Consider the following 9,501-nt stretch of genomic DNA (forward strand, 5'->3'; position numbering starts at 1 on the left):
GTAGCACCAAAGCTTTGCTTTTTTTAAAGGGTGGAGGAAAAGGTGGTACGAAACTAGGCGGTTTCGTACCACCGGTGAAGGTGACAAAATGACGCCAATATTAAAATCCGTGGAAGTTAGGAGAAGTTTTGGTTGCCACTAATGATCATATCCAGCAACGGAGTTGTGGCTAATAAAGTGTGAATTCATGGGCGCAGCCATTCTTTTTTCCGGTGACGGAACGCGTTTTCCGCGAGTGCTTGCCATAATTCTTGTGCTTAGTCAAACTTGTTAAAAAATGAAGGTTTAATGAAAAACACAGTGTTCTTTGCGTTGGAATAATTATTTATCCACGCATTCAAATTGAAAATTTTAGGCCAACAAGGTTGCGTGAGTGTGAGTGAATATTTCATGCGTCGCGCAAACTAGTGGTTTTGGTATGGTTATGGTATGTAGTTATAGTGGTTGTGTCAATACTTGGAGAGCGGAGAGAGTAGCGTTGCACTGTGGTGTGACGTAGTGCTAGTCGGCATTTGTTTCGCTGGCATAGGTCTTTGCCATGATTGTGATTGGTTTGGCTTTTTTTAATAGACTTAGAACTCTGTTCGGTTTTATATGCATTTATGCATATTGTTTTGGCGATTATGTATATATGCATTTTCTAAAGTCTTGTGGCTTCGAATGCATGGAGCTTGGTCCGTTTTTTATTCAAAAGAAAAATCTTGTGTCGCGCGTTGCTTTTATATAAGCGTTCGGTCAATAAATATCATGAATGATAGAATTGCCATGGAGTATACGTTCCAAACAATCGCGTCTACCCAAGTTAGTTTGCTTACTTGAGGAAATTCGTGATTGCTAATTGGCAGATTTTTAAACACTTGGGTGCTTCTAGAAATGGATAGTCTCCAGCCACGCCGCTCACACAAGTTCGCGATGTTTGACGAGAGAGATACTCATCGTTGGTCTTCGTAATGAGCTAACTTCGCTCGCAACATTGTTTGATTTCGTCACTTACCACGGTGATACAACCCTCCCTTTCCGTCGCAGTCGTGGAGATGCAGAGGTAAACTCGGTCTTTGACAACAACGGCTGATACACTTCCTTCCTTACAACATCCTCCCTTACCCTTACCTTAGGACGTGGCCGTCGCCGTTATCGATCTTTAGCAAGCGATAGCTACTGAATTGTTGTACAATAAAGATGGCAAACTAATCCCAAGCAGCCATATACGTGGTTCCCTATGCAACTCCACTAGCTCAGATCGATCACGGAGGAGTAACTACGAAATGTGCGATCGTTCAAGCTCAAGGTGAAACTCAAAAACAATTTTTTTTCTTACGGTGTATATATTTTCTGGGACGACGAAAATTCTATCTACAATTTTGCTGAAAACAAACATAAATCAAAAAAACCATTTTGACTCGAATAAAGAAATCAACGATTTTTCACTTCAAATCTACACAGACAAAAATAAATCTAACAATTTCGAGTTTTCATCCGATTGCCACCAAATGTTCAGGGAGTATGAAGAAACAATAGAAGCTTGTTTTGGCATCATTCTTTTATTTCATTTCACCTGTATAACCGAACGCTCGAGTCTTAGCTTCAACCCCAACCATACGATTCTGCCCGACTTCATAATCGACCGTTTTCAGTGTATTAACCCGGCATGGCTCTTCATTTCTTCGACATTCTTAACAACTTTAGGTCGTTTTAGAGGGTATCCCTACATAATGGCCCAGTACTTCTCAATCAGGCGCAGTTCCGGAGTGTTTGGGGAGTTCAGCTCTTACGGGCACAAAATCGACTACGTTCGTCTTGTACCACTCTACCACTTCCTTGGAGTAGTGGCATGATACCAAATCCGGTCAGAAGAGCATCGGACCATCGTGAGCCTTGAGAATAGGAAGAAGCTGCTTCTGAAAGCTCCAGAACTCTTTCAAACAGTTATAGTGCTATCGGTAACGAAGGGAGTGCTCCGCATTCCGAATTTGCAAATGGTCTGCCAAATCAGAAACTTTTACGCGAATTTCGAGAACTTCTGTGTTCTGAGGTCCTCGAGAACATCAAACTTATCCTTGGCCGTCACGTACAGGTTTCCAGGAATCTGCTTGAAGTCTGCCTTGATATACGTCTCATCATCCATCACGCAATAGTGTGGCTTGGTCAATTTTTGATCGTACAGCTTCCGTGTACGGCTTTTCGCGGTCGTATTTTGCTTCGCGTTTTGGTTTAGGGACTTTTTGACCCTAAACGAACGTAATTCGGCCCGTGTTTTGATCCTCTGCACGGAAGACGCACTCACGTGCAACTTTATCGCCACATGTTGAACCGAGCCGTTTGGTTTGCGCTTGAAGGCAGTAACCACGCGCTTGTGATCGTTTTCGTTGAGTTGAGTGCTTTTCCGTCCGGATGTGGGTTTCCGATCCTCAGTCAGAAGTTCTTTGAAACACTTAATGATACCGGACACCGTAGAACTCGCGATTCCTAGCCCTTTCCCGATATCGCAGTGCTGATTTTCAAAGTCGTTTTTAAACGGAAATGCAGTAGCTTTTTTAAAAATGAGAGTTGGAATTTAAGTAAAAACTTTTCCAAGGTAAACAAGCGTTGCATACAAGAATGGCAAATTTGACAGTGCGTCTTGAACTGTCCTACAGATCAGACGTTTTTTCGGTTGCTTGTGGACTGGTATTTGACTGCCTATAGCTTCAAAGTTTGTGTTTTGTCAGTGTGTCTTTTAAAGACTACCTGAAAGTTATTTCCCATCAGTCTTTCTCAAGACTACCTACTTTTGAATTTAACATTTGTTTTAACTTTTTTCGTATCACCTGAAATGGCTGGATGGAAAAAGAAACCTCGCATCGCTGCGGGGAGGAAAAGAGAGGCATCTCTTTCTGACACTTCGAGTGTCTGTAGTGACAATCCTTTTGATATTTTGCCTGAGCAAGAAGCTGGTGAAATGGAAGTTATTAATAATGAAACTATACAAAATATAAAATCTTTAAAAAAGGAGAAAGTTCCACCTATTGTGGTAACTATTTCTTCTGAATTTAATATATTCAAAAAAGAACTTTCAACGTTTGTTTCTGACGTTAAAGTTACCTATCAAATTGGCCGTAGAGGCGAATGCCGCTTATTAGCCGACTCAGTAAAGGGTCGTGATCGTCTTGTTCAGTAACTGTTTAACTGACAAGATGAACAAATTTTTTACATATGACACCAAGAACGCCAAGCCGTTCAAGGTTGTCTTGAAAGGTCTCACCAACGATCAAACCGTTGATGAGATCAAACTTACTTTAACAGAATTACTTGGCATAGCCCCTACCCAAGTAATTCTAATGAAACAAAAATCACGAGGCGAAAACAGTCAGAGAACTGGAATTTCCCTTGTTAATTATTTAATTCATTTTAACCGCAATGAGGTTAACAACTTAAAATTTTTTGAAAAAGCACATGCTTTGTATAATGTGCGTGTAAAGTGGGAAATTTATAGGAAGTACGGCGGAGGTGAAAAGCATATCACCCAATGCCGTACTTGCCAATGTTATGGCCATGGTTCCAAATTCTGTAACATGGACCAAAAATGTCTTAATTGTGGAGACTCTTCTCACAAAAAGGACACATGTCCTGTGAAAGAGAGTAAAAATTTTCGCTGTGCGAATTGTAACGGCAACCATATGTAAAATTTTTATCAATGCCCAGTCCGTTTAGCAATTGTTAAGGCAAGGCAAGGTAAACAAAATTCAATTTCTCAATTAAAACCAACTTCAAAACAAAATTCTCCAAGCGTACCAGTGACGCATAATTTACCTACTCCTTTGCATACCCATTTAACTTATGCACGGGTTACAGGTAGTTCGAACATTATACCGCCTAGTGTTGGTAGTTCGAAAATGACCGTTAATATGGGTAAGCAAAACACGTTAGAAAATAATTGTACACCTATCACTTCAGCTAATATTGCTGTCGAAAATATTTTTTCTAATGTCAACTGCCTGGGGCCTATTACGGCAGGTAAACTTTCTTTTTTGCAACAGGCAATGTTCGATCTTATGAACGCCATGTTGCAGGCAAAATCAATGTTTGAAGCCATTCAAATAGGCACAAATTTTACTATTAAAATTGTTTCTAATTTAAAATTTAGCAATGATTTTAAATAAAACAATTAAAATATTAAATTGGAATGCTCGCTCACTGAAGGCCAATGAGAATGAGCTTTTTTATTTTTCAACAGTAAATAACGTGCATATTGCAATTATTACTGAGATATTTTTGAAACCTAACATAAAATTAAAATATGATCCCAATTACGTGGTTCATAGATATGATAGGATTCAGGGTTCCGGCGGTGGAGTTGCAATTGTTATTCATCGCCGAATCAAACATCGTGCTCTTCCCCATCTTGAGACGAAAGTTATTGAAACTTTGGGAATTGAAATTCAAACTGAACTTGGGATTTTATTTATTGCCGCAGCATATTTACCATTTCAATGCACTCGCGAGCACAAAAATTATTTTAAAGGTGATTTACAAAAACTCACCTGAAATCGTTCGAAATTTTTTATAATCGGCGATTTTAACGCTAAACATCGTTCATGGAATAATTCTCAAAGTAATTCCAATGGCAAAATTTTATTCAATGATTGTTCTTTAGGATACTATTCTATTTTGTCTCCGAATAGTCCTACATGCTTTTTTCTGTAAGAAACCCTTCAACAATTGATTTGGTGCTGACAGATCAAAGTCATGTATGTAGTGATTTGATCACACATGCCGACTTTGATTCTGACCATCTTCCAATAACTTTTTCTTTTTCACATAAATCAGTTTTAAACCCTATGAGCTCTGTTTTTAATTATAACAAGGCTAATTGGGAAAGATACAAAACTCATATTGAGAGAAATTTCAATAATGAGCTTGATTTGCAAAACGAAGTGAATATTGATTCCGCTTTGGAAGCATTAAAATGTACAATTGTTGATGCCAGGAATTATTCTGTTCCAAAGGCTCAAGTGAAATTTGATTCATCAATAATTGACGAAAATCTTCAACTTCTAATTCGTTTGAAAAATGTCCGCAGACGTCAATATCAACGTTCTCGTGACCCTGTTTTTAAAACTATTTATAAAGATTTACAGAAAGAGATTAAACATAGATTTACTCTTCTGAGAAATCAAAATTTTGAGACTAAAGTTGAAAAATTGAAACCATATTCAAAACCTTTTTGGAAGCTGTCGAAGATTCTTAAGCAAGCCTATTCCAGTTTTAAAAGATGGTGAACGTTTTCTTGTATCCAATGAACAAAAGGCTCAAAGACTTGCTCAGCAGTTTGAGAGTGTTCATAACTCAAATTTGAATTTTGTGAGTCCAATTGAAAATGAAGTCACACGTCAATTTGATTTAATTTCTTCCCAGAATTTTTTACCTGCAGAAATAATTGAAACTAACTTGAATGAGATTAAATCAATTATTAAAAATTTCAAAAATATGAAAGCACCTGGTGACGATGGGATCTTTAATATACTAATCAAACATCTCCCTGAGAGCACAATGGAATTTTTAGTGAAAATTCTCAATTGCTGCTTCAAAATTGCATATTTTCCTAAATTATGGAAAAATGCAAAAATTACTCCCATTTTAAAACCGGATAAGAACCCAGCTGAAGTTTCAAGTTATCGACCAATCAGTTTGCTTTCTTCAATAAGTAAACTGTTTGAGAGAATTCTTCTTAACAGAATGATGTCACACATCAACGAAAATTCAATTTTTGCAAATGAACAGTTTGGATTTCGCCATGGGCATTCCACAACTCATCAATTGCTCCGAGTTACTAATATGATACGAGCTAACAAATCTGAAGGTTATTCCACTGGAGCTGCTCTTTTAGACATAGAAAAAGCATTCGACAGTGTTTGGCATGAAGATTTGATTGCGAAATTGCAAACTTTTAATTTTCCAATTTTCCTAATCAAAATTTTAAAAAATTATCTTACTGACCGAACTCTGCAGGTTGTCTATCAGAATTCCAAATCTGATAGATTTCGTGTCAGAGCAGGTGTACCTCAAGGTTCAGTCTTGGGTCCAGTCCTGTACAACATATTCACTTCAGATCTTCCTGATTCGCCTCCAGGATGCACGAAGTCATTGTTCTGCGATGACACAAGCATTTCCGTACAAGGAAAAAGTCTTCGTGTCATATGCAGTCGATTGCAAAAAAGTTTAGATATTTTTTCTTCCTACTTGCAAAAGTGGAAAATCTCTCCCAATGCTTCTAAAACTCAAATGATAATTTTTCCGCATAAGCCTAGGGCTTCTTTCCTCAAGCCAAACAATAATCACGTTGTCAAGATGAATGGGGTTATTTTAAGTTGGTCTGACAAGGTTAAGTACTTGGGACTAATTTACGATAAAAAACTTATTTTCAAAGAGCATATTGAGAGTATACAAGCCAAGTGCATCAAATATACGAGATGTTTATATCCTCTCATTAACAGGAATTCTAAACTTTGTTTAAAGAACAAACTTTTGATTTACAAACAAATTTTTAGACCAGCAATGCTTTATGCTGTACCGATCTGGTCAAGTTGCTGTTCAACAAGGAAGAAAACGCTCCAAAGGATTCAGAATAAAATTCTGAAAATGATTTTGAAGCGTCCTCCTTGGTTTGGTACACTCGAATTACATAGACTTACTGGTGTTGAACCATTAGAAGCTATGTCAAATAAAGTTATTAACAATTTTCGACAAAAATCGTTGCAATCCTCAATTGCTACGATAAGCTCTCTTTATAGCCAATAAGTTAACAATTAAGTTAGTTGTAAGTTTACTTCCCCTTTTCTGACAAGCAGGTTTAAATCCCTACGAACGATAAGTCCTAATTGCGAAAGCAAACAAATCCTAATAATGAAAATTACAAATTTCTAACAGTGTTGAGAAGTCACCATTTGTGATTGGACACACATACTCATTATTTACTAATATTTATCATAAATACTTAAGCTACTAACAAATCCCCCCCATTAAAAAAAAAAAAAGAACATACGCCGTCTAGTAACCAGATCCCAAGAGAACAAAAGATTTAAAGGATTTCTAGTAAGCCTTGACCTTATGAAAGCTTATGACAGTGTCAACCACGGTTTTCTTTGGAAAATTCTTTTGAAATACGGTTTCCCCGAAAAACTCGTGACATGTTTGACAAATTTGTATTCCTCTGCCACTTCTAGCGTACTTTACAATGGTTTCCTGACTTAAGAATTTCAAAATTAAAACATCGGTCCGGCAGGGATGTTCGCTGAGCATGGTGCTGTTTGTCATTTACATCGAGCAATTGATAAGTAAATTACAAAGTAGTATCACAGGCATTCTTGTTTATGATAGGTTCCTCGCTCTTACTGCATATGGGTCATTCCATACGAAGTGACCACGAACAAGCACAAACTTGGACACGACCATCACAGATTTTGCTCAAAGTTGGGAGAACTATTCATCTACCGTCACTTTGGAAAAATCCCAAATTTGGTGTCGATTGGAATACCCCCCGCTCTGTGGGACCCGCCCTGTTTACTGCAATGTCACGCATTTTTTGTTCAAAATCTCTTTTTTCTTTTTCTTACAATTCATAGACGTAAGATGTCCGAAAAATACTGATAGATGATTTTTGAAGAAAATAAACCAATGAATCCAGAAAAAATATAAGTTTTGACCGGAAGTGTTGCCCGATAAATTATTTTTGTATTTGAAAACTATATTTACAGTTTTCGGCAAATGCAGCCATTTTGATTTTAAATTTGATAATTTCATCGTGTTCCTTGGAAAATTTCACATAAGAAACAACTATCATCCCGAGGTAATATGAGCCAATCTCGAGATATAATATTTTTACGAAAAAAGTTGTAAACTTCGTAATTAATTTTACATATTTTTTTTTTTTTTTTTAAAATGATGATTGGTGAATTTTGAAGAAAATAAACCAAGGAATCCAGAAAAAATATTATTTTTGACCGGAAGTGTTGTTACTTAAAACTAAATTTGCATTTTTCGGTAAATGAAGCTAGTTTTATTTCAAATTTGACAGTTTCATCGTCTTTCTTGGAAAATTTTACGTAAGGTAATATGTGGTAATAAGAGCCAATCTCGAGATATAGCATTTTTACGAAAATAGTTCTAAATTTCGTAATTAATTTTTCGTTAAGGGGTTATATACCTTTTTGGTCGAGAAAAATGAGGAAAGTTTGAATTTATTTTTAAGTACATAGCACCATTTTCATTGCACCAAAGGGGTATTTTTCTGAAAGTACAGTTTATCAACAACAACAAAATACGTTTGATTTTGAGATATACCAATTATTACTGTAGTAATGGCCGTTTCCCCGAAACGCTATTTTTTTGCAGAGGCTTGCGGTGATCCTGATAGAGACTCAGCGGGTCGACCGAAATCAACAAACTCATATTATTTCGTTAGTTTAGAAGTGTGCCGGGTCCTTGAACGATCGCTTTTATGAGTATTTTGTTTTCAGTGCAAATGGGAACATTTTTCCCAAAAATTGCACGTTTTGAGCGCTAAAAATTTTTTTGCGGCAAAATGTAACTGTATGTTTCGAAAAGCGATCGTTCAAGGACCGGCGAATTTAATAACGAAAATTAAAAAAAAAAAAGATGAAGGAAATCGGTTCAGTAGTTTTCCCGCAATCAGGATCACGGCAAAGTCATTTTACGGAAATCACTATTTCGAGATAATCGCGTGTAAAGTTTCAAGATTAGCTTATGCGGCCGTGGCGAGGCGCGCTGCAAATTGCTCTAACTTTCTTCCTATTGCTCAGATCTTTATGAAAATTTGTGAAAATGTTCTCAAGCTGTTGTATTTGAAGATAATACAATAAATTTTTTTTCGGTTTTTTGAAAACTGAAAAGGTATATAACCCCTTAAAATGTTATATCTCAAGATAAGCTCGTATTACCACGGAGTGGTAAGTGCTTCTTACGTAAAATTTTCTGAGAAACACGATGAAACCGTCAAATTCAAAATAAAATTAGCTGCATTGGCAGAAAAATGCAAATTTTATTTTAAAATACAAAAATAATCTGACTGGCAACACTTTCGGGCAAAACAATATTTTTTCTGGATTCCTTGGTTTATTTTCCTCAAAATTCACCTTACCATATTACCATTTTGACAGATTGCAGCTTTGGTTCTCAATGTGAATAACTCGTTATATGAAGTTATTCGTACAGTATGTATCAAGCGAATCGATTGGGTTTATTCATAACCATTTGACTAATGATCGCGATTCTTTTGTCAAAAAAGAGAATTAATGACACTGTCAACTCTCCTACTCTCACTCAACTCAACTGCAGCCCTCCTACCGCACTTTCCCTTTCACCGCACCGCCCCTCTGCTGCTAGGACAAGCATATAAAAAGCGTTCAAGTTTATTCGCAATCCATACAGATCATGACTTGTGCAACTTAGGATAAAGCAACTCACGACCAGTGATGGAACAATAAACAACTGATAATATAAAAT

Source organism: Wyeomyia smithii, chromosome 3 (genome assembly GCF_029784165.1).
Source record: "Wyeomyia smithii strain HCP4-BCI-WySm-NY-G18 chromosome 3, ASM2978416v1, whole genome shotgun sequence".
NCBI lineage: Eukaryota > Metazoa > Arthropoda > Insecta > Diptera > Culicidae > Wyeomyia > Wyeomyia smithii.